The following is a 17,478-nucleotide window of genomic DNA, read 5'->3' as shown; positions in this document are numbered from 1 at the left end:
GTGAGTAATTGTACCAAGTTTCTCTTTCACAAGTGCCCCAGGTTGGACAGTTCATTTTATGGCCACCTAAGTAGAAGCCACCTGTTTCCATTTCTACTCATTTTCCCTGGCCATTTCCAGTTTATTTGGATGCCTTTTCTACTTCATGCTCCTTCAGGATGGCAACAACTAGCTGAAAGGCTCACCAGCTCATTAAGCAGTAGCTCATGTAGCTGCCACTTGGTACTGGCTTTTATGAAGTGGGTTGAAAAAACAAAAAGCCTCAACATAGACACTAAACTGCCATGAAGTATGGGTGTAGGAGAGAAATGTGCCAAGTGAAAACTACTTCTCCAAGTCTGTGCTTTGAAAAGTATAGTCCCCACACCCCTTTTACTATAGTCATGAAAAATCTCTTATCTAATCACTATAATCAAATCTTGTCTGGTACCTGACAAATTATACACTCTCTTTAGTGTACAACAAAATCCCCAGTCACGTTCTCTTCTCCCAGGTAGGGTGATAAGTATGGATTTTTCATTGCTAGATTGTCAGTTGTGTGGTAAGGCCTCTTTACTATCTATCAGGATTAGTATGTGGCTTTTAAATAGGATCCAATGTTAAAATAAATGTTAAAGACCCATACAAAGATTTATATAGTGAAATATAAATTTATGATACGTCACTGGAGAATTACATCCACAGCAAAATATAGATCAGATCAACAGTGATTCAAACATATTCATTCACCTTGGACCCGTTTTATAGATAATACATGTCAGGGAGACTGGCTGCAGAACAATGCAAGGCCCAGAGAAACAGTATAATAGCAGTTTCAATGTTGAATTTCACTCTTCTTTCAAAATCCAGGATTTTTCTGTAGCACATCAAATGCGGTAATGCTCTCTTGCTGCCGTGTCTCTGTTGATTTGTCTAAGTCATTTTTGCCTCACTTGAACCCGTTGCATTGGAATATTATGTCTACTTGGTGAAGGATGGGGAACAATGCTGTGAGAACTTTGCTTCAGGAACATGTGAAAGAGTACAGTCAGGGCTGCAAGCCCTTCATTACCTGAGCCAGGGCCAACTGCTGGCAAGATGGCAGAGAGGAGAGGGCGGTAATGGTGGGTTCATTTATATCCTCGTGAAGCCTCATTCTACTGTAGTAGAAATTGTGTTGTGATTATTGCCAGCTTATTTAGGGCCATTTGAAATCATTCAAATATGCTGATAACAATTCCAGCATTTGAAAATGCCTTGAAACAGAGCCGAGAATGATAAGACTCATGAAGGTGTACAAAAATATAGGAAGTAAGTCATTGTGAAAACCCCGAGGTCTGTTTTTATTTCAGCATATATTTTTTAGACAATGAACAGGCTTTAGGGTAATTTTTTACAGCCAAATCAAAGCAAGGCCCAGAGAAATGGCATAATAGCATTTAATGTTGAACTCCACTTTTCTTTCAAATTCCAGGAATCGCATTAGGAAGAGTTGGGCTCATCCTTTTGAAATGGTAAATGCAAAGGAAGGTATCTTGTAACATAGGTAGGGGGAGGGAAACCACCAGAGGACTTGATTCTTCCTGGTGCTAGAGAGACCCTGGAACCTTTAACCTTTAGGAGAGAGATCAGAGTATGTTTAAATTCTTGGTGGCTACTGTGGGATCTGCATCAGCTGCCAGTGTTTGCTTTTGAAATACTCTTTAATTCCTTTGTTCATCCACAAATATTTATTGAGCACCAGCTATGTACCATGGGTATGCTAGATGATACATAAACAATGGTGGGTCTCCTTCCTAGGGAAAAAAAAAATAGCCCTGTAGCTGATGTCATGGACTTCTTAGACCTCAGTAGAGGAAGTGTACATTAATTACAGAATCACACAAAAAAATGTGGCATTCAAACTGTGCCGAGGGCTATGGAGGAAAAGGTCTGATACTGGGGATTAATACAGCCAGAGCTGGGAAGGGAAAGAACAGATTTTACTGGGGAAAGAAGAGTCCCTGCCTATGGCTAGTGTGTGTGAAGGTCATTTGAAGGGCAGACTTGGATGTTGAAGGAACTGAAGCTAGAACACAGGGCAGGGAACTCTCCAGGCCTGGATTAGACTGGAAAAGAGGGCTCATTGGAACCATGGGTCTGGGCCTTTCTCAAAAGAGCAATGAGCAATCGCTGAAGTGTTTTACCCAGGGGAGTGATGTGATCACATTTATGTTTTGCAATGATCTTTCTGACTTCAGTGTGTTAACTTTTACATCATTTAAAACTGGTCACAATGTGACCTCACTATTACTACTTTTAGAATCTTCACAATTTCTAAAATAATCAATTGAGCCACTAGTGTCTCCTTCAGATTTTAAAGAGCAGTTTAACTGAGTGATTTAGCATGGATATCTCAACCACTTAAGAAGGATAAAGTCCCTAGTTCTGTGGTTCACAGACTTCAAAATGCCTAAGAATCACCAGGGACCCAGAAACTGCGTTTTAACAAGTCCCTCAGGTTGATTCTGATGCAAGTGGCCCTCTCTCCACTTTAAGAAGCCTCATCCTAGAAAGTGCTAGAGAGTGAAAAAAGAATTATAAACCTCAAGGTAAAACATTATCAGGCAGCCAGTCCAGGATAGAACCTCTTTATTGCCTGGATTTTAGCGTGGGCCTGTTCTCCCCATACTGGTGGGATTTTCTTACAGGGCACCTGAAATGGATTCTAAATCCTTTGGGTTTCTTCTCATTTATTTCCTAATCCTTTCATATGCAGCTGTTTTCTCAGATCTATGGCTTACTACTTCTGTGTCTCTGATATTTTGCTTTTCATTTTGTTGCCATTTAATAAGAATCTTGTTGTGTGCATACTAGGTCACTTCAGCAGTGTAGGACTCTTTGTGACCCTCTGGACCATAGCCCACCAGGCTCCTCTGTCCATGGGATATTCCAGACAAGAATATGGGATTGGGTTGCCCGTGCCCTCCTCCAGAGGATCTTCCCGACCCAGGGATCGAACCTGCTTCTCTTACATCTGCATTGGCACGCGTGTTCTTTACCACTTGCACCACCAGGGAAGCCTGGGAATCTTCTTAGATAAGGCCCAAATGAAGCTATGAGGTGGGGAGGTGGTGGGAAGCCTGCCCCGATGAGGAGGTGGTGAGAAGCCCTTCCATGGGTTTTGCTCAGTTTGCCATCTGGAGCAGGAGACTGGCACATTGTGCAGGGGAGAGACCAGTCAGCCCATAGTTGCCACAATGTCGAATTTTTTCCAGGGACGTAAGGGCCCCACTCCAGGACTCTTGCCTGGAAAATCTCATGGATGGAGGAGCCTGGAAGGCTGTAGTCCATGGGGTCGCTGAGGGTCGGACACGACTGAGCGACTTCCCTTTCACTTTTCACTTTCATGCATTGGAGGAGGAAATGGCAACCCACTCCAGTGTTGGAGAATCCCAGGGACGGGGGAGCCTGGTGGGCTGCCATCTATGGGGTCGCACAGAGTCGTACACGACTGAAGTGACTTAGCAGCAGCAGTAGCAAAGGGCCAGGGATACCAGGGGGACTACTTTCGGGAAGGGCGTCTCCTTTCGCTCCCCTGTTCTGGTGCCGTCTTAAAATTCTGCTTGGAAACCAATCAAGAGGAAGAGAGTGGGCTCACAGCGGTTCCCCAGGGAAGTATAAGAGCCCAGAATTCCTTCTCAGGTGAAATCAGGTAGAAATGAATATTAAGGGCGAATTTACAGCAGAAAAGAAGTGACGGAAAAGGCATCAGGTGGCTAGAAGAGAGAGTGAAGTACCCCGAAGCCACATGTCCCTGTGGTCAACACGACCCAGCTCAGTGGTCACCTCCTCTGGGATCCCTCCGTGATTTCCCCATGTGCCCTCCTGGCACGCACTAGTGCTTCTCTGTGCTGTCTCTTCACACTCCACTTCCGGTCTTTGTTCCTGGGTCGACTGCGGGTATTCCCAGTGCTGATCCCGCAGCAGGTGCTCAGTGAGCATCTGCAGGAAGAAGCGCTATGATGCATGCACGTGAGCCCAGCGTCCTTTTGGAAGACCTTTTAAAATGGCTTCTTTATCGCTGAGTTAGGGCCCCAGGGACAAGTGGTTCGGGGATGCCTGGCACGTAATTCTGATCGCTCTCTGTTTTGCTGAAGACTGGTCCCGCCTGAGGTCACTGTGATGGAGGCACAGGCCAGACAGATGTCAGATGTGGGAGGCGAGCGGCTGCTGGCTTTGCAGTGCCCTAATCCTGTGGTGGCAGTGGTTACTGCTTTTCTGTCATTCCACTGGACCCAGACGTGTGTAATGAATGTTCCAGAGGAGAACACCAACATTGTCAGCGCGTTACTGCCTGCAGAAGTATTTATACTTCATGTGTCTGCTTGTAATTCTCTCCTCGTCACCAGAAAGCCTATGGGGCGGAGATATCAGGAGAACATAAGTTGGAAGAATGTAGAAAACATTTCTTGGCTTCCACCCTGAAACTTGTACCCCCTCTGTGTCTTCATCCACGGTTCAGCCCGTGTTGAATCTGGACAATCTGTTTCTCTCTTCCTTCCTCCCGGTGCCTGTGGGCGACCAAGCATTCATGACACATGCTGGGGGCTGGGATCCTTACCACATCTGTGGTTACCTATATTTCATTTATTACGTTCTGAGAGTATCATGGCCTTGATAATTTATGTTTCTCAGCTAAAATCGCACATTATTTTTCTAGCAGCTATCAAGGGTTTTAGCTAGCAATTGAAACTTGATAGGTGTCGTGGCTCTTCATTGCTGGAACGATTTATCCTGGTGTTCAAGTGCTGAGCTGAGCCCATTTCTTTTAAGCCAGATAGCACACACACACAGTAAACCCCAAACTTAAGTGTTCTGAGTTCACTCTGGAGGTGGAGTGAGTTTGGGCCTTTGGAGCCACATTCTCCGACCTTCCCCAGCCCTTTTCAACTTCAATTAGATAACCAAACAACTCCTTGCTTCCCCACTGTGGGGATCATGCCAATTGCTGAGTATGTCTACTTGGATTATGAATTCTAGGGCCGAGGAAATAACCAAAGCTTGGAGTCAGGGACCTGCTGCAAGATGGATCTCAGCTGAAACTCCACTGATCACCTGAATTGGGCCACTGGGGACATTTTGGGTCTCTTGGAATTAGTGTCACTTCGGAGTCAGTGACCAGTAATCCCCCAAAGGTTTGATTATTTCCCTTTCCCCATTGCACAGTCTCCCTGAAGAGGCTGTTAGTCCCTCTGGGGGAAGGCTAGGAGAAAGATTAACAGTATATGCTTTTAGCAATGTACCAGGGCCCTTCCTCAAGGGGACCCACCCTCATCTTTATTTAAGGGATTTTTGGGTCTACAAACTGGTTCAAGTTGGGGAATTAATAGAAGGGCCGTGACTCTGTTTTTAATGGTTCAGGTTGGACTTGCATTCACTTGACCTAGAGCTTTTCTGCTTCAATGGCTCCAGTAAGAATTTAGTAGGCTGGCTGTTTCACCTTTAGAAATATCATAATTGACTCGCCAATACCATGTGCATACTGTCGATTCAGTTGTGTCCGACTCTTTGTGATGCTATGGGCTATAGCCCGCTAGGCTCCTCTGTCCATGGCAGGAATACTGGAGTGGGTTGCCATGTCCTCCTGGGGGACATGGGGATCTTCCTGACCCAGGGATTAAACCCCACATCTCTTATGTTTCCTGCATTGTAGATGAATTCTTTATCCATTGAGCCACACCCCATAGGTCTGTGCAAAGCTGACTATTCTGACTGCTGCTTTGATTCTGCTGTCTATATGGGAATCACGCAACACTAGAAGGTCCTTAAATAGAGCCCTTGACTGGCTTCAGGCCTGACGCCCTCGCTCTCTTACACACTTTGCTGAGCTGCTTTGGGGGAGTGACAGAGGCAGGATCGCCACGGCTACACAGATGGAGTCTGAAATTACTCATCCCCTACTTGCTGTGGGCAAATTCATTAAGCTCTCATAGCTTCCATATCCTCTTGTATAAATGGAAATGGTGTCCATGTAATGTCATGAGAAAATGAAACATGTCACCAAGGAACAGAGTTCCTTGGCTCCAGCCAGCATGCAGTAGATGTGAAAGGATACATACTTTTTGAGCCTCTCTTCAAAAATTGTGTGTTCAAGGCCAATGGTTGGTTAGAGGGGATGGAATTAGGAGTCACAAGATGCACCATTCCTGTATCTTTCCACCCCCTTCTGGTTGGCTGACTCTGAAACACGTGCTTGATTTTAACTTTTGTAGGGAGAAAAGGCCATTTCATTAGAATTTGTTATGTCCGCAAAAGCATTTCATGAAGTTTGTTCTTTGAATTAAGAATAGTGTTCTTAACATTAAGAATGCTCTTTGCATTGAGACTTAAAGTTCATTGTGTTTTCCACTACCAGATTTGCATGGGTCTTCTTTTAGAAGACCCTTTAGAGAAAATAAGGTCCCTAGGACAGGGGACCTTCTCAGTACTTGCCCAATGGTGTCGGGAGTCCTGTTTGTAGACCCCATTTGTAAACTTCATTCACTGACTCATTCTCTTTTAAAAAATATTCATTTTTATTTATCAGTGGCTGCACAGGGTTTTTGTTGCCGCAGTTGGGTTTTCTCTAGCTGCGGTGCATGGGCTTCTCATTGTGGTCATTTTTCTTGTGGTGCCAGGCTGTAGGTGTGAGTGTACACTGTCAGTGTGTAGTGGTTGTGGCCTGTGGGCTTAGTAGTGTGGCACACGGGCTCTAGAGAACAGGCTCAGGAGTTGTGGTGTGCTGGCTTAGTTGCCTGTGAGACATGTGGGATTTTCTTGGACCAGGGATTGAACCCACGTCCCCAGCATTGGCAGAAGGGTTCTTTACCACTGAGCCACCAGGGCAGCTCCCCTGAATCATTCTTTAAACACTCGACGCCGGGGAAGTGGTGATACACAGAACGTGACTTGCCTCCCTCCAGTGGGGGAAGAGGCAGTGATGGACACACCAGTAACTCAGTGTCGCTGGTCCTCTCAGGCAGGCGCCAACCGCTGTTTCTATTGGTCAATGTCCTGCTTCAAGGAAAATGTTGTGCCTCATGAGGTCTGTGGGCTCTGGTGGTCCAGGCATGGAATTCAGGTTCAAGAGGCCAGAGTCTTGGTCCTGAGGTTGTAACTCACTGTTATCTGTGCCCTCCTTGATGGCTCCAGTTTTCTTAGCTCTGTAATATGCAGGAAGGGGGCTGGATGTAATTGATGGATCCCAATCAAAGATCCGTGAATCAGTCAGCTGCTTTAGAATCATCTCAGCAGTTACAAAAACTTGGAATCTGGGTCCTCAACACAAGACATTTGGATTCTGGGTGGGTTCTGAAATCTGTATTTAAACAAAGAGTTCCTGCCCTAGTTAATGGTGATGTGGAGCCCCCTTGGGGAATCCCTGGATGACTTCTGATGCCTCTTCTTCGCTATCTCTCCATTCCTCATCCTTTACAACCTTTTGCCCTCTTAAATGCCTCCTTCAGAAAGCCTTCTGGCCTCTGACTGATTGGCCCACCATAGAGAATTAATTCATGCCTTGTGCAAAAAAAGAATGATAAAACTCATCAATTTGCACTTATTTACTTTTCTGTCTCCCTACTGGCCTGGAGGCTCCTGAATATAATGAAGGTTCCATATTTATCTTCGCATCCTCTGTGCCCTGCCCATTGTCTGGCAGGTAGAATGTGCCCAAAGGGGCATTTTTCAAGACAGCAAGGTAAGAGGGTAGTGAAACTGAAGATTAGCCCTTCTCTCAGCCTTTAGCACTTCTGGAAAAGATTTAAGAAATGTTTCAAATAAATCACTCCAACATATTTGCCATTGCCCATTGAGCTGATGCCTCCCTTTCAAATATCTGATTGTTCTAGAGGTATAACTGGATTCCATCCTATAGCCTTGAGACCACCCCCCGCCCCCCACCCCAGGACGGATGTGGGATCACCGAGAGAAGTGAGGTAGGGAGAAGACAAGTTGGAAATTAACTGATGGTTTAAATTCAGGTGTTTTGCCAATATAAGCCCTTTCAGTCTATGACTTGACGTTCCCTCCCTATGCCTCCTCCCTTCCCCAATTGAAAAAGACAGCCGACAATATGCGTGCCCAAACCCTCCTCTGGATGGAATAGAGTCACACTGAGAAAAGGAAAGTTGATTTCCTGGTTGCCCTCCTACTCACAGAGTTCTGGGTGGCGCCATCCCACACTATTTGCATCACTGAGCTACACATACTGCCAAGACTGCATCTTAAATTTAAACACATTCGCAGGAGGATAAAGAAAGCCCCAGGGAAAAAGGTGACACTTGGCCATAGAGGTATGTAAGCACTGTATGTTGTATGTTTTCCTTCTGCTTTGGTGTTAAGGACAGAACATGAATTAAAAAGTCAAAAGCTCATCTTCTGAGGAGCAATTAATTTGTGTATTGCTGTACTTTCATCTGTTGAGTCTTTGAATTTTTGAAAACATAAAGACTGAAAAATATTTCCTAGGGATCTCTCCTATGTGCCTTCTCACTGGATTGTTTTGCTTTTTAGGCTACACGTTGACTTAAAAAAGAACCAGCGTTAAAGAAAGAAGTGTCACAGTAAGGTTCTGGTTCCTGATTGTCATCCCCGTGACACAGATGTGACAGGACTCTAAGCATATACTCTGTTGTTCACTGGTTCTGCCCCATCCCCATTCAGAGTCGAATGTTCCATTTAATCAAGGCAGTTAGGAAGCAAAATAACTGGATTCATTAGCCTGAGTTCTGAATGCTCCTCTGAAGAGTTATTTTTGTATTCATACAATTTTAATATTTGGGGACAGGCTGTACCATTTTCCAGGTGCCAAAAGTGATCACTCAGTTTTTTTATTAAGTACTATTTTAGCTTCAAAATATTTTATTTTTTTATGGACTGCTGTGTGCCTTTGACCCAGTTCTCTTTTTCTTGGGATGTGTGTCCTGAGAGGATGAAGTTTATGATATTAGTAATACTTGGAAGTTTGATTCCTTTCAAGTGGAATCACTGTCCCCATCCTCCTCCAAAACATACATACACACACAGACACACACCATCCCCTTCCCAAACACGCATCCTTTATGTTGCTAAAATGCCTTTCGAGTATATATGGGGAAAACTGATTTTTCTCCTCCTTTTTGCATGGGAGAGGCCTTGGTCTTGTGAGAGAGAGCTGGAATAACCAAGGTCTCTCTGAATTGGCAGACCTGGGCACTGTTGTCTTTATTGTCCTTTTTAAGCAGGACTTTTGTGTTCCTGGTAGATGTGCCATGGAGGAGGACCATGGCCTTGCAAGAATGAGAGCGTGCCATTCACAGAAAAAGGGAAACTGTCAGCAGCTGTCTCCTCTATAATTTGCCAGAGCCTGGAAATGAATAGGTGACAGCTATTAAAAGAGCTTTAGAATGATTGCAGTTAAAAGTAAAGATATTACAGCAAAGATATTATAGACTGCCACTTAGACTTGTTTCTGCTCATGAAAGGGCTGAAATTTGGAGTCCATTAAATGTTTACAAAATAGTATCCTTGGTCTTTCTCTTAAGGACCAGTCTACAGTACTGTTTATGTCTTTCTCCATCTCCTCGTGGCTTTTCTTTTGCTGACATTTGAAGGAGGGTGACATTACACTGGAGTGAGCTGTGACACATTTTCAACAATGGTTGCTGCCAACCTGGGGTGAGGTGACTGGGGGTTATTTCATCTGAATGTTAAGAGCTGTTCATCATGCGCTTTTCCTGAGGGTGGGGTGGGTGGGTGGGAAAGGTGCTCCCGTTCCTGGCTGGGCATTGTTCTGCCTGTTATGTGCTTTTTTGCGAGTTTCGGTTTTGGAATTTGAGAATGTCTTAGCCCAAACGTATCTTAAAAGCATCTCTCCACCTCTCAGCTAATGAAGCACATCCTAGAGATATCTTTTCTTCTATTGTGAATTGAACTAGAGAATAGTGGTCCATTTTGGCAAACCATTTTGTTCCAAATAAGTACACACGTTAATTTGCTTGACAGAAAAAGAACATATATCTGAATTTGGGAGAGAATCCTAAATGCCATTTTTGTTTTGAAAAGTCACAGGCAACTCTGTGCCCCTTGCCATCTTAGATTTCCAGCTGTTAAATGATTTGAATCTAGTTTCTTAAAAGGACCCCTTTGATGGTTGGAACCATGATACTTGAGAGGGTCAGGTTAGCTTTTGCAAAATTCTGTTTGTAGTTTTTCAGCAGAGATGATACAGTATCTTCTATTGAAATGATCTTAGAGATCCTACGTTACTGTTTTCCAGTTACTTGGTGGAAAGATGTTGAAGATGAATTAGGTATTAATGCTGGCTTTTAAAAGGTATTTAAATAATTGTTCATTTTAATGCATATTGGAAAAAGTATAAAAGCACATCAAACCTATGACTTCACAGACTTTCTTGCGTAGGGTGAGACTAAGGTGAAATAAGAGCTTTGAAGAGCTAGAGTGTGGGAAATGCTCATATAATCCAAAGTCTGCCTTTTGCCACTGATGAGGCTGTATACAAACCAACTCACCAAAAGCTGCTTAGTGGTGACATTGAGACAGGAATCCCAACAGTGTGTTACACTAGTGAATAATATTAATAATAACAACAAGGACAGATAACCTTTTATGGAGCGTTTATTATATGTGATGCAAAGTGATTTATACACGTTATCTCTCTTAATTCTCACTACAGTCCTTTGAGTAACTACTATTAATACTTTTATTTTATAGGTAAGAAACTCGACATTTAGATGGGATGAATAGCTTGCCCAAGGTCATAGAGCCAGAAGGAGGCAGAACTGAAGGGAAAGATGGACTGCACATTAGCTGATCTTAGGTCGCTGAGAATAATTAATATCAAAGATGACCTTGAAGAAGGGTCCTTTTATTAGGAGATTTGAAGGCCTGTGGAGCAGATATTTGTTGAGAGCCTAAAAGTGTGCTGAACTGTGAGGCACCAGGCATCCAGAGACTTGCCTGGAGACTCTTGTGACTTAAGGGTTTTATAGCTTTGTTGAAGTGGGTGGCTCTCATAAAAATTGCTTGAGGATATTCTTTTTATGTATGAGCATGTTAAATGCTCAGAAACCTGCAGTTAGAAATCTGTTTTCTTCTGTAACATGACAGTTTTCAAAATTAATTAACCACAGTTTCCCTCTTTCTTAGATAACACCTATCACATTTTACAGAACCAGTTTTCTGTGGAGCACCCATTTGGCACCTCACCTAATCCTTATAACTCATTTTAAACATGAGAAATCTAAGGTCCATGATGATTTGACCAAAGTCAAAACTAGTTGTTGGCAGAGTTTGTATCATTTGTTAATTTATTCAGTGGGTGTACATCCAATGTATATAACTGCTATTGCTATTATTTGGACTACGTATTGCTCTTTGGGATGTTAAAAATAAACTGTTCCAGAACTTGAAGTAAGTCTGTTGGTCATCCTTGCTAAGAAGTCCAGTTCTGAAACCATTGACCTTAGACAGTCATTAGAAGACAGATTATTTATGAAAGAAGTCACATTGGAAAATCATCTCTATAGGTTTCTCGGCATTGCTAAATTGTTTCATTGGCTGGAGTTTCATATCACATCTGTTTTTTGATTCCTGGGCTTTGGGCCATGTGCTACAGTGCCAGATTCTCTAAGGTTCTACCCAAATTGCTAATATCAATGGATTCCTGAGAAAGATATAGTTTGTTCAGTTATAATAGAGATGGGACACAGAATTGTATCAGATGGCTAGTCCTTCATGGCTTCAGTTTGGAAGAACTACCTGTGGGTACTGGTAGTGTGTCCATCTGGCCATTTTCTGAACTATATAGCACACTGTGGCCTTGTAAATCTCTGCTCAGGGATACTGAAAAGGACTCACAGAAGGATACAAAGCTTCTGTGAATTATACGTTTCAAGTATACAAAAAATGGCTGATGTTGGTACAGTACAAAGGATCGATGAGTCTGCTGGGCTAATGGTTCTGAGCTGCCCAGATGGAAGACAAAGAAGGTCAACAAAGCCACTGGCTTTTCCACTGGAAAAGGGATTTCTAACTGAGGAAGACCATTCTGCTATGGAGGAAATGATGATCTAATCCTGGTATGCTCATGGATCTTTTACAGTTTGCTCTCTTATCCTGGGAAGGGGGGAAGTATCATGCTAAACCTTGCTCTGCATTCCGCAGGGGACTCTGCTTCTAACGGGCCCTCACGCATGAGGTCTATCAGCATGGACTTCAGGAGGGAACACTTTATCTCAAGCAGATCATTTAATTTAGGAGAAGGGTATCCTCAGTTTTATAGAGGGATATTTTAGTGGTTAGAAATGCCATCTCTCTGACAGAGGGCACTTAGAGCTTAAAAGAAGAGAAAAGGAAATAAATCTGACACTGTCTGTCAAACTCATTTCTATGTTTCCCATGAGAATCTGGGTTTCCCCAAGAGAGTATTTCCCTGAGAAGGGATTGTTTATTTCCTCCTATGTGGGTTTATGGATCAGAGCAAAATCAGACATTTAATTCTAGGTAAAAGAGGTAAAAAACAAAAAATCTTAAAAAGATTAAGAATTGGGATAGATGTTTGAGAAGTTATATAAAATGGAAAGCTGCAAGTTTTATTTAGTCTCAGAAACGAAAGCAAAGCTGTAAGAGGTTAAGTATAGAGACACAGGCTTAATCGTGTCTATAGGAGTTTACTGTGGGCTGTGAGAGGAATGCCTGACCGCATAGAAAAATGACTAGAAGGGAAACGGTGGTCATGTTTCCCTTCCATAGTTTTAGGAAGTAAGCTGTAATATGAAAGACATCGGTATAGGTCAAAATGGTACTTGGAGCTTGAAAGAGCCAGAGCTGAACCCCACATTCTCCATTTACTGGATATGGAAATTTAAGCAAGTTATGCTATATTTTCAAATCTCAGTTTCTTCAGCTGTAAGATTTAGATAGTAATACAGACTTCTGTATGTATGTAGTGCTTAACAGGCCTGGCACAAGGAGTGCCCAGTAAATGGTAGCTTTTATTAGGAACTATAAATAGGAAAGTATCTAAGTGATGCCCACCACACCTGGAAGGGAGCTCTGAAATGCCCTGCTGAGGTGCTGTGGACCCTGTGATTTAACTGAGTGTGGCATCATGCCTGTCCGATTTTGTTTATTTCCAAAGAAATCTTATAGTGCATCATTATGGAAACACATTTTGGAGTTCTTACAATCAGTTAACTAATTCTAAAACCCTTTTCCTAAATAGCAAGGCAGGTGTTGCCGCTTCATCTGACTATTTGTACACCTGTTTAAGCAGTTAAAAATCCACCAAAAACATTTAAAATTATGAAAGCCAATTGCTTCATGACTAAACAAAATTCCCTGAAAGTGTATATTCCTGCCAACAGCTGAATCCTCTGAAAGAGGCAGGAAAACCACATGAGCTTCTCTCTCCTAATGCTGTTGATGTGTTGGGACTTGTACCACGTCCCTTAGGCCAAAAGGAAGCACAGATTTGGAGGGGGGAAATCTGATGAATTAAGCCAATAACATTCAGCCTCTTGGCCAGAGAGATGTAAATTCTTTGTCTAAACTCACAGAAATAAGTCTTTCAGGGCTGAAAGACACTGATAAATAATGCAAATTCCTCTTTTTATTGAATTTATTTCTCTGGATGCTATGTATATAATTGGTAATCAATAAACTTTATTTGCTGGCTTTGTAAAATTGTTTCAAGTTGGGAAAGAGATGAATCTGTAGTGTTGAAAGAGAAGAAAGCTAATTTTCTTATGCTGGGACTGACTGTAATCTTATTAGCCAGATGGTCTAACCATCAGAGCTAACCAGTCAGACTAGGCCACAAATATCTCAGTTGCACAAAGCAATTGGATTTATGAGCTGCAATCTTTAAAGGTCAACTTGTGTATGGGGACAGAGGCACCTCTTGTCTGTGTTTTGGGAGCATAGGTTGGCTCCCTGGCCCTACACAGGTCAGAAACACCACTGACCATCCTTTGTGGCTTCAGCTCCTTGAGTTTAAATCCCAGTGCATCTGTAAGCCCCAAGAGCAAGGGCTAATTTTGACCAGTGAAAGTGGTTAACCCTCTGGCACATCCTCTTCTGCTGCTGTTTATGAGGCATAGCTCTTTTCTCTTTGCCTGGAGAAAGAGCATTCAGAAAAAATCCACTGCACCTTCCTATTTTGATAAAACCTTTCATTTTCCATCCTTTCCCTTTGCAGCTTCCTCTATGTGCTGCATAGTCAACCCCGAAGAAGCTGAGGTTGAATTGAGATGATAATTTCAGGACGACCTGAAGTTTAGAAGTTGTGATTATAGTAGAGAGTTTCTAGCCTTTTTTGCTCAGCTTTGAAATCTGGAGGACTATCCTCCCAGGGAAAGGTTTTTGACTTCTGGGGAAACAGCACTGTGACCCAGAGGGATTGCGGCATTTATCTTGATACGGTGCTTGAAGAAGTTGCTGGATATAGAAGAGGGTAGATTTCTGAAGGATACAAGTCATCTTGAACCCTCTTGGCTGATATTCGCAAAATAAACATGTGCTAAGAAATCAGAAACTATGTGGTGGGCAAGGTAGAAAGAGTCAAGTTGGCTAAAATAAGGAAATAGGGGAAAATTGCTGTTTAGAGAGAACTTGGCATATATTTGGTATTTGTGTCTGTTTTTCTCTTGAAATGGGCTGATGTGTTGGCAAGAAGCTTCTGGCTGTTGTCGGAGATATGAACATCTGTGCTCCTTTGCAGAAAACTCAGGATTCCAAAGTGTTTGGTGGAAAATGTGTAACTGCCACTCACTCTGTCTCCTCATTAAGAGTTGAGCCTCTGCTGCACAGAGTGTGTTTTTAAAAGGAAGACGTGGCTTATGGCTCTGGGCTTTGCTTTTGCATACCACGTGGCAGAGGAGTTCCTAGGAGTGAAATCTAAGGCTGTCAGATACAAGCGTGCATACTTGCGGCAAATTTGCTTTACTTGCTTGCTTAGAAATAAGAGGGAAAGATGCCAAGTTAGCAAGATAATTGTGACATAGGCATGCAAAGAGAGCCATCAAAGGTGTGGCAAATTCTTTGAAGTCTTTTGCTTTGTTCCCTTAGTTAACCCTGAATGCCATTACAATGACCCCCAACTATCAATGGCACCACAGTAAGAATGTAATTTTTGATCACCCTAAAGTCCAATGAGGTCAGCCTAGGCATCAATATCTACCCAACACACTCCCCATCTTCTGGCTTCCTTTAGCCAAGACTCAACACTGCTGCTGCTGCTTCTAAGTCGCTTCAGTCGTGTCCGACTCTGTGCGACCCCATAGACGGCAGCCCACCAGGCTCCGCTGTCCTTGGGATTCTCCAGGCAAGAACACGAATGGGTTGCCATTTCCTTCTCCAATGCACAAAAGTGAAAAGTGAAAGTGAAGTCGCTCAGTCATGTCCCACTTTTCACGACCCCATGGACTGCAGCCCACCAGGCTACTCTGTCCATGGGATTTTCCAGGCAAGAGTACTGGAGTGGGGTGCCATTGCCTTCTCCGAAGACTCAGCACAGATGTGGCCAAATGCAGAGGAGGCTGGGAAATACATTTTTGCCATATGCCTGTGGAAAATGCAATTGATGTGATTGAACATATAGCATCATCTCTACCACAACTCTTAATGTTCTTCCTAGACAGTTGTGGATTCAAATCTTGTGAGGCCTGGAATTTATGCAAGTTTGGGGATTATGTTTGAAACTTACACAAAATTAGGTGCACAAGTGAACATTTATTTATTAATAGAAAGAGGATGGGAAGGACTCAATAGAAAGAGGATGAGAGGCCCTGCTTTAGCTTCTGTTACTCTCTTAGATGTCAGCATATAAAATGTGTTTTTCCCCAACTTGCTTGGGGGCCCCAAGGAGCCATTAGTGCTGGTGAGGGGTGGCAGGCCAGCTATCTCATGCTGCCCTGCAGGGTGAGAATTGGCCCAGTCTTTCTGGGGAGCCTCTCAGCTATTCAGACAAGCCTGTGACTTGTCTTCTGCTATAACTCAGTGGTCTTTGCCTTTGTGTGCCTGCAAGGGGCTGAGGGTCTAGACAGAGATCCAGGCTGTTTGAATCCCAGCCACTGTTTGCTCCAAATTCTTTAGCTTTTCCAAACTAAAATGTCTGCCTCCCCTCACCACAGATTGATGCAGCTGACATAGCAGAGCACATAACTCAGTGCTGGTATCCAGATTCGTTGGGCTAACACACTTAAAGCACTGAACTTAGTACCCAGAACTTAATAAGAGCCTAATCCATATTGTCTTTTTAAAATTATTGTCACACTAGGCAAAGATTTATGTTTGGAGATGTTCAATCTGCCTTGTCATATGTGTAAAAATGAAAGCTTTCTAATTGTCCAATGACAGGTAAACGCTTGAATTACATCTCCATACAAAGGACGATTACAGTAATTGGAAATGATCATAAATTTTTTGTGAAAGTAATGCACAAATAAGTGAAAACCGAATGATATGAAATAGTATGATCTGAATTCTATAAATAATGAGCAAATTAAAAAGTGCTGAAATTAGGAAGACCTTAGTATCTTAGTATCTCTGGATGATAGACAAAGGACCAAACTTTATCCTCAGCTATAGTTTCTGCACCTGGCAAATTGTATATATTTATTTAAATAATGATATTGCTGATCCTGCCTTATAAATGGCATTATTGCAGTCTTCAATTATCCTAAAATTTTATTGTTTCCAAAGAACGATCACATCACACGTAATTTCAGCACAACTCTTTACAGAACAACAAAGGAAAAAACATGTTTTTAGTGGAAAAAAGATCAAACAAAACAAACCCACCCAACCATGAAAAACTTTCAATTGGGTGACATTTCCAGACAGCATCATCACAGAAATCTGCATCCCTGCCTCATGTCCTTTTAATTACTTCTGCTGTTTGCAAAGCACTGTAAAAAAGGAACAAAGACTACTGTCTTCTCAATTAATATAGTTTTCTATTTAAAATTTCAATCACAAGTATTTTAACAGTACCAGTTTGAATTATTTTTTAAAAAATTAATTATTTTAATTTTTGTCTTTCATCAAGAGGCTCTTTAGTTCTTCTTCGCTTTCTGCCATAAGGGTGGTGTCATCTGCGTATCTGAGGTTATTGATATTTCTCCTGGCTATCTTGATTCCAGCTTGTGCTTCATCCAGTTCAGCTTGTCTCATGATGTACTCTGCATATAAGTTAAATAAGCAGGGTGACAGTATACAGCCTTGACATACTTCTTTCCCGATTTGGAACCAGTCTTTTGTTCCATGTCCAGTTCTAACTGTTGCTTCTTGACCTGCATACAGATTTCTCAGGAGGCAGGTAAGGTGATCTGGTATTCCCATCTCTTTATGAATTTTCCAGAGTTTGTTGTGGTCCACACAGTCACAAGCTTTGTCATAATCAATAAAGCAGAAGTAGATATTTTTCTGGAGCTCTCTTGCTTTTTCGATGATCTGGCAGATGTTGGAAATTTGGTC

At 42.6% G+C, this 17,478-nt stretch overlaps 1 protein-coding gene across 4 annotated transcripts in view; it reads left to right on the top strand.

Moving 5' to 3' along the window:
* Window positions 1-17,478, top strand: part of ELMO1 (engulfment and cell motility 1) — a 585,429-nt gene that overhangs the window by 10,517 nt on the left and 557,434 nt on the right. The gene's annotated exons all lie outside the window — the stretch shown is intronic.

The sequence above is a fragment of the Bos mutus genome, chromosome 4 (assembly GCF_027580195.1).
Source record: "Bos mutus isolate GX-2022 chromosome 4, NWIPB_WYAK_1.1, whole genome shotgun sequence".
NCBI classification, from domain to species: Eukaryota; Metazoa; Chordata; class Mammalia; order Artiodactyla; family Bovidae; genus Bos; species Bos mutus.
This window is presented reverse-complemented; position numbering and strand designations above follow the sequence as displayed.